The following is a 15,062-nucleotide window of genomic DNA, read 5'->3' on the forward strand; positions in this document are numbered from 1 at the left end:
ATGGAGACATATGTTGTTTGCTCCTAATATTGTACCGTACGTGAGAAAATGATATGCCTTCTCTATGGGATGCTAATTTAGTTTCATCCTGTTATATGGACTAAATATTACATTGATTTGTGATAGAATTGCTCTTTCTTAAGTCACACTACTTACTCTAACAGTTGTGATAGGCTAAGGGGGAAAAAGCCACATTTTGTTGCTTTACAAGCCAACCACTTTAAAAAAATTCCAAACTACACAATTTCTTTCCTAGTGCCCAAGCAGATTTGCTCTGGGCTCAAGCAGCTATCAAACCCTGGCTCCTTCTCTGAGAGCTGCCATTTGCATTCCGAGCATGCGCACAGCCCTGGTGCAGGACAGGCTGTCTCAGTCAACAGATGTCAACTCCCCTTGTAAACGCGGCTGCTCTGTCTCACAACTGGCAAAGAGAACTGAAGGAGTTCCCTTCCCTTTATGGCTTTTATCTCTCTGGTTAATAGGGGATGATGCTTCAAGGAGGCAATTCTTGAGCAATAAATCCAGACTGCAAGTAAAACAAGGGGAGAGGGAGGAAAATTACAATGTAAGAAGTTCCCTTTGTTTACTATATTTAATTGGGATTCCACACATGAATGAAGAAGAGATGTTCTCTCCCAGGGTGACTGGGGAGGGGAAAAAAAAAAGTGGGCTTCCTCTGTCAGTGTGCTTTTCAATGTGCAAATTAGCCTAAGTGTTTCACAACCCAAGAGAGTTTGTAGGTCTGAGTGCAGGGCCCAGGATCTCAGCGGCTGCTCAGTAAATATTAATTGAAGAAGATGATGGCATTGAGGGTTGGGCTTAATTCTAGCACATTGTCTCCGGCACAGTTCTCCAGTGATACACGTAGAGGTCACTCTGCCCCTTGCCCCAGGCATGACCCCAGTGACCCCTTTGGTTAACAAGAAAGCTCTCGGCTCTTTAATTTGTCGTCTGCCTTATCTTCAATTCTCCTGCCCAACCCACTTTGCCTCTGCATTAAGAGGTGGATGAGAACAAAACATGGAAGTGTGGAAGCAATGGCTGCTCCAGCCTCACTTCCTGTGCCTAGTCATCTTCAGTGGAACTCTTCATAGTACCCTCTTCGAGCTGGTATTGAAGAGAAGGGGTTTAAGGGAATGGACTGTAATTGGATGGAGGCTGCAGCAAGGAACAGGGGGTAGTAGATTATGTTATTATTTCCTGCAACTCATAGTCCCTCAGAGAGAGGAGTATACAACTTGGGGTGCCTTTTGTGGGGAAATACACAACTTCTGCATTTTTGAAATCAGGCTTGGGTGTGTGACTACTCGGGCCAAAGGTGTGTGGCAGAACTTGACTGTGCCTCATCGAAGAAAAAGCTTTAAGAGTCATTGTGTATTTCTATGGGTTGTCTTGCTGTTTTCCCTCCTACCACTAGAAAGCTATGTCCACCAATGGACTGCTCTTTCAGTCTGGATCCGGAATGAAGACATGAGGCTAGTTTTGATGCATATGTCTTCTTCATTCTGATCTCTTTGTGGTTGTATCTGACATGTTTGGAGTTGTTTGTTACTGCAGCAAAGCTGGCTGATTCACTTTAAGAGTGGAGTAGGAAAATAAAATTTGTTACTTGAGTATCCCACCAATACTAATCTTTACCCATCAGACTACTAACCTGTCATGAATAAATAATAAGAGCTCCTTCAGGCCTTGTATCTGTTGTTTTGAGACTGCTCCCAACAATCTCCTTGAACTAAATAAAGCACATGTTGTATGATATGATCTTCCAACTGCCAACCAAGCAAGCAAGGGATTTCTATGTAAGGGTGTCCAGTCCAAGCTTAGAGAAAACTCTCCTTCTCCAGAGATCCTAAAAGACATTATATCTTTCACTTCTCCAAGCAGCAATCCAGATGAACCTTAGTGCCTCCTCCAACATTGGAGGCACCAAACAACCTTCTAGGAGTAGAGAAGGGCCTGTGATAGGGTCGTTGAACGACATGTATAACCTTGAATCATTTATCCTTTGTCTAAGTATATATGATCTTCCCCCCAAAGCATATGCTTAATATAAATTATAACTAAATACTGACTTAGATGACTGTCCTGAACAGGAAGCAACTGCCTAAAAATAAAATGTTCATGAATTTGAATTCAATTACAGCTTTGTGTTATTGTTATTAAGGATAATTACTTGTTGGCTTAAGTTAGCTCCATGCCTTTATGAAGATGCTTATATGAAAATATTGAATCACACAGCCTTCTTTACAATTTTTCTTCAAAATTTTTATAATTTTGATGATAAAATTCCCATACACTTGTGAAATTTAAGTAGATTATATCAGATTCTGATAGCGATATAAAATCAGGAGTTCAAACCAACAGATGATCATAACTGACAACAGAAATATAACTGTGAGCTTTTAAAGTGTGCTAATGCTTGTCCTGGCATAGAAATATTAGCTTAAGTTCTTTCTATGACATATGTGTATGTGTTTATGATCTATTTTTGTAATAGGGTAAAAAAAAGTCAGCTCCAAAAATATCACTCTCCCCTCTGACATTTATCAGTGATAGCATTAATGTCAGGGAGTATTAGTATACTGAAGAAGTACAGAGATGCTGCCTAAAGCATATATTCAAATTTTATTTTAAAGAAATTTGATATATTTACTGATTCCTGACCTAATTTTAATGATGCTTTAGATTAAGTTCCTATACACTGAGGTCTGGAATCAGGTCCAATTATTCTTTGTGGGCTCAGGGCATTGCATAAAGCTCAAAAAATAAAAGGGTCTTTTAAAAATTGGTTTGACTGGATGGATAGATGAATGGATGGATGGATGGATGGATGGAGGAATCGATGGAAGAATGGATAAATGGATCACCTTTCCTCCCCAAAATTGAATAAGAAAATAAAAATATGTAATTGTTTTTGAATTTAATCTGTTTCAAAAAAAAACCATATTTTCTTCTAATATAGACAAGGGCATCTAAAAATTAAATTGTGATAATCATTGTTATCATAGTAATAAATCAGAATGCCTTTCTCAAGGCATCTTTTGCTTTTAAGGACCTGTCTTCTATTACTCCTGGAGGATCAATGGGGATGAATAATGTTCTTCAGGTCCTTAAACTTCTCCTTGATAGCCTTTCTCTAGTGACCCCCGGTGAGATATGGCTTCATCAACTAGGAAGGGCATATGGTTTGGAGTTCCTCAATTACTCTAACACAGTCAAAGGCTGGGGACAAAAGTAGGTGTCATATTCCTGCAAACCATTTTTTAAGGAAGAGCCAAGAAAATTGTGATTGGAATATGGTTCTCCTGGGGAGATGTGATAAGATTTATAATTTTCTTAATGAGAATTTTGTTCCCTTAGTCACTAGTCCCATTTGGTTTCAAGTATCAACTATTTATATAAAATCATCTGATTTTCCCTCCTTTGAAAATCCTATATTGACCTTGTACCCCTATCTGGCTGTTGTCCTAATTCTGTAGCATTCAACCTAATCACCACTCCATCCTTCTTGAATTTGACTCCTCCGTTGGCTTCTACGACTTCCTCTTTGTTCTCTACCTATTTATCAAACCATTCTTTCTCAGAGTCTACTGCTGGATCTCTTCCATTATCCATCCTTAAATGTTGACTTTCTTCAGGGTTTGTTCTCAGCCCTCCTCAATTTTCAATTCTCACTCTAAGCCCTCTTCGTTGGTGCTCTCACCCACTTTCATAGTTTTCTCGCCTCTACATGCTGGTAACTCCCGGCTGTATACATTGAATCTTGACCTCACTTTAGCTCCAGACCTATAGATTGCAGTGATTGTCAAACATCTCGTTCATCCTGTTTCTCAGTTGGTGAGCACTCTTCATCTCTCCTCCAAGCCTACAATCTGAAAGTCATCCTCCCAGAGCTCAATAAACGGTAAACCAATACTTTAAACATTTCAGTGCTGTGATGCTTTGGAGCTATATTACCCCAGAAAATATGCTTTAAATTTAAGCCATTCCTGTAGGTGTGAACCCATTGTAAGTAGGACCTCTGGATGAGGTTACTTCACTTAAGTTGTGGCCCAACTGAATCAGAATGGGTCTTAATCCTATTACTGGAGTCCTTTATAAGCAGAATGAAATTCAGATAGAATGAAAGCCATAGAGGGAGCAGCCAGAAGCTGACTATCAATGGAACCCGGAAGAGAAGGGAGAGGCTGGAAGAGGCTGCCATGTGCATTACCATGAGACAGAGGAGCCCAGGACCAAGGGTCACTGGCAGCCAGCCCCAGAACGACAGTCTTCGGGAAGAAAGCCTCACCATGATGACACCTTGATTTGGAATTTTTTCTAGCCTCAAAACCGTGAACAAATAAATTTCTGTTGATTAAGCCAAACGATTGTATGGTTTTTGCTTAAGCAGCCAAGGAAACTAAAACTTGTGTTTTGCTCATGTCAACCTTATGCTGGATTTGGAGATACACAGATGGAAAAGACATTTCCTACCATGAGGAACTTGCATCGTAAGGAGAGAGGACGACAAGCAAGCAAGCAAACAAACAAACAAAAAAGGCAATATAATGGCAGAGCAAAAGTGACATTTAAGAGGTAAAACACAGTGAGTGTAAGGAGGAGGGATAGAGTGATTCTCCATGAGGGCTTCAAGAAGAGGCAGTAGCAAGTTAGGCCTGAAAGATGAGTAGAAACTTCCTCAATAATTATGGGGTGGCAAGAGGGGATGTATTCCAAAAAGTGGGGAAAATATGAGGAAAGGCACAGGGTATAATTGCATAGCTTATTTCATTCCTTCATTCATTCACCTAGTTGGAGCTCAGAAATTGTTTTAAGCTTGGAGGAAAGGGAAAATATGATGTGCTTACAGCATTTGTGTGCATGTGTTAGTGTGTGTGTATTGAAGAGATGCAGAGTATAGTAGAAAAAACTATAAAAGTAAGTTGGGGCCAGTCCATGAAAGCAGATGTTTGTTTTATTCACTTGAATGAAATGTACTTTGTACTTCCTGTGAGAAAGGTAGGCCCTAAATTTCAAGGCTGACATCCACTTATGTATTTACAAAATAATCCGAGTTGACACAAAGTTGGAAAACACTACCATGTGACTTCCTCCCACATACCAGAGAAATTCATAGCAGTAAAATAAGTATTTAGTGAGCCAATAGGTTGTGGATTCTTTCCCAAGCCTCACTGTTCCCCTGGCCCCCCTGGACAAAAAGGCAAGTCAGGTTAAGAAAAAGAAAAAGAGAAGAGGAAAGAGAAGGAAGAAATGAAGTGGGAGGGAGAAGAAGAAGGGGGGAAGGCAAAGGAGAAGAAAAGAAGGAGAGGGCTAGCAAGAAGAAGATGATGACGACAACTCAAGTGTTCATGTAGAATGTTCTAATACTTAGACAATAATGGGGGGGGATATAAAATCTGCATGATTTTTCTGTCTCTAATTAAAAAAAAAACAAAAACAATTTGATGAACCAACATTCCTTCTCCTGCTAAGATTGTCTAAGTATGAAAACACCTTGCATTAGTGTGATATATTTGTTACAGTTGATGAAAGTATATTATTATAATTGTACCATTAAACTATAGTCCATAGTTTACATTAGGATTCACTGTATTGTACAGTACTATGTTTTAGTCTTTTAAATTTTCATCCTAGTAACATATTTAGAACCTAAAATTTCCCCGTTTAGCCACATTTAAATATATAATTCAGTGCTGTTAATTCTGCTCACAATGTTGTGCTACCATCACCACCATCCATTACCAAAACTTTTCCATTGCCCCAAATAGAAACTCGGCGCAATTTAAGTTGCCAGTCTAACCAGAGGCAAATTCTGGGCTTCTCAATCACAGGTGATAGTTTTTCCTCTGCTAGTCTTAAGGGGACATAGGAGCATGATCACCCCTCTATCTGAGAATGGCTGGAAAATGGCTCATTAAGGAACCTCGGCCATTTTTCATTGGATAAGGAAAGCAAGACAATTTTCTTTAAAGAACAGCACCAACAACAGCTTTTAAAGAGACAGTGCAGAAATTTGAAAACCTTTCTAAACCCAGACTATACATAGCACCGAATCAGAGCTATGTTTACAAAGAGAGATGATATACAACATCTGAAAGAATCGGGGTTCAAGAAAGGAAGCAGCTAATGCGCTGGGTGGTTGGCTGCCATTATGGGGATGAAAACCTAGGTGACAGAACTCTGTATTAGGTTAATGTCAGCTGAAGAGCAAGAGGAAAATAGAAGAGGAATCAGAGGTTGGGCTTCTATAGGTTGCTGCCCAAAAGGATGGGAATAATGTTTGTGTGCAATGGTTGCTGGTGAGCAAAGAAAAGTCATTTCCCCTTTTTGAGGTAAGTGGTTGTGGGATATAGATGAGAAAATACCTCCTATCCATAGTAATGGGGTTCAGGTGTTTGAATTGAAAAAAAAAAAAAAAAAGTCAGTTATAGGCTCGATAAATGAAGAAACTTGCACCTCAAAGGGTGCATAGGAGGTTGTAAGTAAGTCTCGGGAATTCCAGAAATTAACAGAATTTAACATGGTGTATTTAAAGAAGATGAAATCCAAGGTAATTTGCCAGATTCAAGAGGAACTACTCTGTGTTTTATCCAAGCTGAACATTCCATTTTTACAAGGGCTCCTTTGTTGTCATGTTTATACACAGACTAATAAATACTTGACCTTTTTTAGTGATGAAGGAACAATCTGTGCCTAGGAAGCATATTATTTCAAGAAGTACAAATGAAGAGAAAATCCAAACCCCTTTGGGACAGATGGACTAAACATTCTGATCTTGGAACCACATGGGGAAAGGCAGGGATTGGGAAACCAGAGGCCAGATAAGGGAACGTGGAAACGGCATCAGTCTTCTCGGATGTTTCCCGGGACTCTAGATATGTGAGGAACTAGACACCAACCTCGTGTGAGGTGGGGATCACAATGATCTAGCACTTATCTTAAAAAAAAAAAAGGATCAATAAATGACAAAAATATCTGTGGTCTGGTAAAAGTGTTGATTTCTCAGATTTGGAGGTCTATATAAAAATGACTAACATCCATCAAATATTTACTATCTACCTAGAAATAAGTGTTTTAGATGAATTAACTTATTTACTCATCATATCAACCCTATAATGCAGGCACTATTATTTCCACCCCCACACTTTTTCTTAGATAGAAATAGTGGCACTGAGAGGTTAAGTTACCTTCAAAAGTCAAAAGTCACAGTGTTGGAGTGATACAGAGCCTAGTTAGTCTGATGCATGCTCACAAGCTCTTATCCTGCCTCCCAGTGACTTTAGCAGTCACTAGATTCTTATTTTCCTCCCTCCCCCTAACCCTGCTTTGTCCCCCTCATTCCCTGTTCTGGACAAGCTCGGCTGTTAAATTAAAGGCACACTCTAGAGCAACCAAGGTACCTGGGTTGTTGTCCTTAAAGTACCCCAAGCACTTGTGCATTTCAGGAATCATCAGTGCCAGCGACCATTACAATGGTGTGGGGCTTAGAATACAGTATTTCTTTAATCCTTGTTCAATGTTATTTCTAACAAGTTGTTAAGAATGATTCGAAGAGCAAAGACACTAATTGACGATGATCAAAATTTTATTTTAACATTTTCATATTACTTAACTTTTAATTCACAAAGCCTCTACTTTGCAGGGTCAGAGACCAGTGAGGACATGTGGGACTCCAATTACAGAGCTGAAACCACAGGTATCTAAAATGCAGCGGAAAGGAGCCATGAAAATGTGAAAGCCCTAAGTAACGTGAAGCGATTGGTCTCGCTGTGGGACATAATGAACTCCTCCCTGCACTCAGTGCCACGCGATGCAGAGTTTATGGCCCCTCTGAGACCGTTTGTGGAGACAGTGTTGTGAGGGACTGATTCGGTTCTGCTCGAGGACAGCTCTGTGCTCTTTGAGTCGGGACTACCCTCCCCGACTCCCAGGCATCTAGGGGCTCCAGCCTTGCCTCTATCCTCCTCACTGCCCTCACTGAAGCCCTGTTTTCAGAAGCAATCAGATAAACGCATTCATTCTGAAAAGTTTAATGTGTGATTTCTCCAGGGGGAGTTCATTTCAACAGAAAATCAAGCCTCAGAACAAAGGATGGCAACAAGTATCCCTCATTGAATTCACTAGACTCAGGAGTGTGAAAAGCAAAAGGTAGCTTCTTTTTTTTCTGCATAAATGATCCGATCTTATTTCTCCAGACTTCCCCACACTGGGTGACAGGAGAGGAGGAAATTGTTTAAATTGCCATTTAAAGCTATCCCAGTTTCGTCTGGTTTAAGAAAATCTTATTTTGCATAATTATTCAATCACTTATAATTGACTCCCTGTATTAGTCTTCATTGCTGCTATAAAAACTGACCAGAAACTTGGGGGTTTAAAAAAAGGTAAATTTATTATCTTGCAGTTCTGTAGTTTAGAAGTCTGAAATAGGTCTCGCTACGCTAAAACAAAGGTGTTAACAGGGCTGTGTTCCTTTTGGCGGCTCTAGGGGACAATCTGTTTCCTTGCACTTTCCAACATCTAGAGGCTGCCCTTGTTCCTCGGTTTATAGCTCTTTTCCTCCATCTTCAAAACAGCCACAGTGGACTGAGGTCTCCTTACATCTCATCATGTTGACCTGACTCTTCTGCCTCCTTCTTCCACATTAAAGGGCTCTTGTGATTACACTGGGACCACCCATAAATTCCAGGATAATCTATTTTAAGATCAGTTGATAAGCAACCTTAATTCCATCTGCAATCTTAATTTCCCTGTGCTGTGTAAGGTAACGTATTCACAGGTTCCAGGAATTAGGACATGGAGCTCTTCGGGGGTCCGTTATTCTGCCCACTACACCACCTTTCTAAGTTGTTTTTCTTCCTCCTGCTGCTCCTCCCCAGGATCACTCCTGGGTGCACGGGAAGTAGGGGAGAGAGAGCCTTGGATCCACGGGCTGTCTGTCCTCTGGATCCTTGCTGGCTTCTACTACAAAGTGCTTGCCTGGGCTGGTAATGGATAGGCAAATCCCACTGGTGCAATCCGTTGCTTGTGAACTTGTGTTTGTTACAGTTTTCTAACGCTACAGAGCAAACCATCTCAAAACTTGCTGGCTTAAAACCACGAAGTTTTAACAATCAAAATAACTACTACTTCTCATGATTCTGTGGATTGACTAGGTTCAGCTAGGCGATTTTTCCACTCCACATGGTGTGGTTGAGGTCACTCATGCGGCCATGGGAGGCTGGCTGGGGCTGGAACATCCAAAATGGCCTTTCATCCTCTGAGGAAAGGACATCTAAGGCCTTTTTCCTCACGTCCTCACATCATTATTCTGTAGTGTAGCCTGAGTTTTCTTTTTTTTACAGCTTGGTGACTGACTTCCAAGAGAGCAAAAGCAAAAGCTGCCAGGCTGGTCTCCAGATTGGCACAGCCTCACTTCTTCCACAATCTGTAGGTCAAAACAAGGCACAGGTCCAGCTAGATTCAAGAGGAAGGCAGACTCCATGTCTTCCCAGGAAGAGTGGCATGCACATGCAGGTATGGCAGGAGTTGATAGCAGCTGTGTTTGCAGGCAAACTACCACATAGTCTGTTCTCTTAGCTTGATTCAAGAGGCACTGCCTCTGTGAATCCCGAGTCTGGCTGAGAATCTCAGTCTGTTCCCAACCTGGGTGGGGTGCCCTGCAGTCCTTTGCCATGGGGTCACTTCATTTCTTCCTTGGCAAGCTCTCCAATCAGCCCATCATTGACATTCTGGGCTCTTGTGAGTCCTTTGGGGCTGCAGGCTGTTGAACAAAGCTTGAGAGTGCTAACTCAGCCTTCTCTGACTAACTTGGATGTGCCCTTCATTTTCACTCTGCCTTCCAGTCACAGTAGAGGCACCTTGCATGGTGGTCTCCTCCAGTAGTTGGAGTTGGAGATGCAGCTTGCCTGCTGATGAGTGACACAAGTAATACATTTCCTGATCACAGGAGTGGGCAAAAACCCTCTCTGCTTTTTGCATTTCTCCTTAAATCCATCTTATTGCTCCTTGCTCTAGAATTTGGCCCCAGAAGGTCAAGTCAGGACACACAAAGATGACTGCTTCATTCTCATAGTCTTCCTGGACAAAATGACTTTTTACCCCTTCCATTTCTTATCTGATAGATGCTTTTCTTACATCATAACTCCTTCGTAAAAGGTAGCCTTTGTCTGGTCCATTATTTAGGCTATTGGGGATGATAATAGCAAAAGAGGGAGATTACAAATAAAATGACTCAAATTTTTAAAAAATACCAACCCCATTAAGAAATGAATCTCTAATTAGGACATTTAAAACATCAGCCATGCTCAAAGGGACATAGTTGAGACATAAGGAAAAGGAAATATAGAATGCAAGCTTTGTATCATCGTTGAATCTCTTGTACTTCTTAGCTGCGCTTGATGGGATTGCATAAAAGAATGTTCTTGTTCATGGGAATTGTATAAGAGAATTAAAGTGTTTGTTCAAGGATGTGTGCAGCTAGCTCTCATATGTCCAGAAGACAGAGCAATAGATGATGGATGATAGACAGGGAGAGAGGGAGGGAGGGAGGGAGGGAGGGAGGAAGGGACAGAGGGAGGAAAGGAGGGAAAGAAATAGCAGTGAGACAACATGTTTAAGTTTGTGGATCGGGGGGTATCGGGGGGTATCGGCGGGGGTCAGGGAATGCTGGAGTTCTGTGTATGGGGTTTGTATGGTTTTTGCAACTGTTCCTATAACTTTGAATTTATTCCAAAATAAAATGTTAAAAAAAAACCACAAAAACATCAGCCATGAGGTTGGTAGACTGCAGGCTCTTCCCTGAGTCTCACTGCACTGTGACAGCAGCAGCCATTTCTTTTTGGGAGATAGCTACTGACAGTAAAGAGCTTTCAGGAAGCCAAGGCATAAAGGGATGTACAGAGCATCCCTTTCTGCCCTACACCATGCTCCTCCCAGGACCACGTGCCCAGCTACACACTCTGAAGGTCCTCATCACCTCCTCAGTCTAGGAACCATCCCCCTTCTGCTCGCCGTCCATGGGTCTTGCTACCCTGTAGACAGCAGGGGCCCCAGCTGCTGTTGATGCTGCCCAGTAAGCTGACATCAAGCATAAGCATGTAAGAGCTGGAAGTGGAGATTCAGTTTATCTGTGAGTTCTATAAGCAGTGTATTTCCAAAGACTTTAACCCTCTGCCTTTGTTGGAATGGTTGGAAAATCCATGATTCCAGACATATAGGATAGCTGGGAAATTCAACTAGGGATATATTCATGGTCCAAGGTACATGTGTTATTTGCATTTCTCATGAGAATCCTCCCTCATTTGGAAATAACTAGGCAAAATTGTATCCCAATGTGAAATATCATTGCTACCACATTTTCATCATACTAGGGGGCTCTAAACTTATGATATTATGTATTAAAAAAGAGAAGAATATGATAATGCTATAGACCTTAGCCATGGCAAAAATGATCGATGCTCTGATGTTCCTGGGACCTTAGGACTGATCCTGCATGTCTTACACAACACCTACACAGTCTTCCAAATTAGGAAATTTTGATTTGGAAGACTCAGGAATTGTACCCTGTGACATTTCTGTTCTCCTGGGGTCCAGAGACATGTTAGGGATTGCAGTGGTTAGCAGCTGTCATGTATTCCAGAAAAGGCCATGTTCTTTTAATCCATTCCTGTGGGTGCAGACCTGTTATAGGTGGGTCCTTTGGGTTAGGTTATTCCAATTGAGATGTGACCCACCTCATTCAGGGTGGATCTTGATCCTTTGCTAGAGTCCTTTATTAGAGGATAAAACACATACAGAAGCTAAGAGAGAAACACAGAGAGCTCAGGGAAGCCCCAGAGAAGTTGAGAGAGGAAGCCACTGAAGCCAGAAGCTGAAGCAACTAAACCTGGGAGAGAAGGACCAGCAGATGCAGGCCATGTGCCTTCCCAAGTGACAGAGGGTTCCAGATGCTGGCAGCCTTTCTTCAGAGAAGGTTTCATCCTGTTGATGCCTCATTTTGGACATTTTCATGTCTTAGAACTGCAAATTTGCAAACTAATAAATCCCCATTGTAAGAGCCAACCCATTTCTGGTATATTGAATTCTGGTAGCTTTAGCAAACCGTAACAGATGCTCAGATTTGCTGTGCATGCAGTCCTTCAACGCAGGTGGGATAAGAGGACCAGCAGCTAGTAATAACTATCTCTTAACTGGACACAGGATGGAAACCTAGGGGGTGAGAGTCAGAACCCAATGTGAGGGTCTAACAAATTTCATCCCCTAGAAGATACTTGCTTTGAATTTTGATTGGGCAGCAAGACTGTGTTAGTCAGAATTCTCCAGAGAAACAGAACTTACAGTATATATGTATATAATGTAAATGTTAAGAGATTTATTATAGTTATTTGCTCAGGCAATCATGGGATTGGCAAGTCTGGATTCCATAGGGCAGGCCACTAGTTGGAAACTCTGATGAAGGTGAAGTTGAATTCATCAGGAAAAGCTGACTGCTGAAATAGGAGCAGGAATTCTTCTTTCTGCCTTCTGAAATTCTTAGTTCTGGATAAAGAAACGCCCCTCATTGCTGAGGGCTGTCTCCTTTGTTGATTGTAGATGTAATCAGCTTTAATGCAATCAACTGACTATAGATGAAAATCCATCTATGAAATCCCCTCATAGTAACAAGCAGACCAGTGCTTGCTTGACCAAATAACTGAACACCACAACCTAGTAATGTAGATACATGAAATCAGCCATCACAAGGAGGCATCATGGTGCCCTGGCAAGAGCCAGGACAAGGCATCAGGCCACCTGGGTTTCAGGCCATGGTTCTGCCACTGTCTAGTTACAAGAGTTTGGATCACTCAGTTTCTCCGGGCCTATTTTTTTCTTTGTGTGTAGAATGAGAGAGGTTGGACTGAAGGTAGTTTGTGGCCTAAGGGTCTCCTCTGATAATGTACACACAATGACTATGCATTAGTAAGAAGGAAGAGAAGAGATAAGTCATTCTAAATCCTGTTCACACCTCATAGGTTGTTGTTGAAATCTTTGAAGCACCAAATGAGGAACAGGTCTCAGGCATCTATTAGGGATCTTAATATTGGTTTTATTGGTGGAAAAAAAAAAAGCTGGATTGGAGAATAAGACTATGCCTTAAGTCAGGGTTTCTACTCTTTTCATCAAGGCTACATCTTAGGACCCCTGGAAGGTGGGTGTTGGATCTGCAGTGCACACACAAGGCAGCTGAATGGAGGATGGGGATTCTGCTTCTCACACTGTGGTCCTCTAGCTTGGAATAGCTCATGGAGGCTGGGCAGAGGGGCAGCTTGTCTCACAGGCAGGATGGCCCTAATGAGATACCCCAGAGGGGCAGAGCTAGTTCAGTACTTTCTTAATACCTCTAATCAGATTAGTCTCTGCTCATTCCTTGGGGGAAAAAAATGAAGGAAGGAATGATGAGAAGGGAAGAAGTTGCATTTACAATTATTTTAGAGGGCAGAAGTTTCCATTTTGGAAGCCAAGACAGAAATGCTAGGAGAGAAAGAAAATGGTTTTCCCTACAAGTGCTTCCACCATTCTTGAATTTTGGGGTGTTTAAATGGGGAGAATATGTGACAGGTGGGAGCATGGTATCAAGAGACAAAGTTTGTGAGACATGGTCTCAAATACCATCCCATTCATAACGTATAAAGGGTAATTTATAGTTTTGCCTAACCCAACTCTCCCCTCTCCCCTACATACTTGGTGAGAATCTGGAAGTTCACAAAAATGCTTGAAAAGTATGGTTATACATTGCCTTAGTCAAAGCATGCAAAAATCTGGAGGATAATATCCTAAATGAGATATAGGTTAATTATGAAGAAAGGAAAAAAATGAAAGGGGATCAATATTTATTAACTTCTATGTGTCAAAAACCATACTGGGCACTCTACCTACATGAATTATCACTCTTGCAATGACTGCCTTATAGAGCATGATTGTTCTGTAAACCCACAACTTCTCTAATTTAAAAAATAAAAATAAATAAAAATAAATTTTAAGAAAAGAATCTGAGCCCCAGGAAAAGTTAAGTAAATTGTCAAAGTTTGCATGTTTAACATGGGACAGAACCAAGACTAGAACTCAAGTCTGATGCCAAAGTCTGGGCTTTTTTCAAAACTTCCACATGGCATCTAGAAACACTTTTGTCCAAGACAAAATCTAAAATAGCAGAGAGCTGGTATTTGGAGAGTGTTTGACTATGTAAAAGTTAGATAACAGATAGGAAAGCTGGATAACTTAATAAAAGCACCACAAGAGTAGTATACTTCATAAGCCTATAGTTTTAGTTTTAAGACTCTTAAATTAGAGGGCTTTAGCTTAGGGTGTGGGAATTTGGCTCCAAAATTGGACCTGTTGGATGATGTCATAAATGACATGGGACAAAGGACAGAGGAACCACTAATTATGTCCCACACAGAGACTGGTTTGTTGGCCCTCAATGAATGTTTTTAGGGACCAGAACTGTGATGACAATAATTATGCCATATCCAGGAAACAACAGTGAAGATGGACCGCAAGATGGAGGAGAATTAGGGGTTTGAGTGTGGCTGCATGCAGGCTTGCTAAAGAGGAACTCCTTCTGGATGCTGATCTAAAGAAATTGCTGAACAAAGACAACTGAGGGTCAATCCAGCACTTGCTGAGGAAGGGGCAGGGTGGTTAATGATGGCATCTGACCCAAGGGAACTGTGAACTAAAAACAGTGGAGGCCACAGAATGCTGACAGATGCTTAAAAAAAGCAACCACCACCATGAAGTCACATCAGCATCTATCTCCTGATTTGAACAAAGTACTGCTCTGTCCTCCACTTGCTGGACAACACTTCCTTTCTGTCTTTGGAAATTATTGTTGTGTTATAGTCTAAGAAGCCATTATAATGCCACATGAATAATGTCTAAATTAGCACCTCACCAATCGGTATCATCAAAACATGAGATGTCACAAAGAAGTGAGTTTTCCAGTGAGCTGAAGCTTTAAAACCTTTAAGGACCAAATTTGAAAAATTTAGCCATTTTCATGGAAGTCATAATAAAATGGA

The 15,062-nt window shown here is 41.2% G+C and overlaps 1 pseudogene; it reads left to right on the forward strand.

Annotated features, from left to right (window-relative positions):
- The first annotated feature begins 337 nt into the window (after nucleotides 1-337).
- LOC119530459 overlaps nucleotides 338-15,062 on the forward strand; it is a 42,752-nt pseudogene continuing 28,027 nt past the window's right edge.

Source organism: Choloepus didactylus, chromosome 3 (assembly GCF_015220235.1).
Source record: "Choloepus didactylus isolate mChoDid1 chromosome 3, mChoDid1.pri, whole genome shotgun sequence".
Lineage (NCBI taxonomy): Eukaryota > Metazoa > Chordata > Mammalia > Pilosa > Megalonychidae > Choloepus > Choloepus didactylus.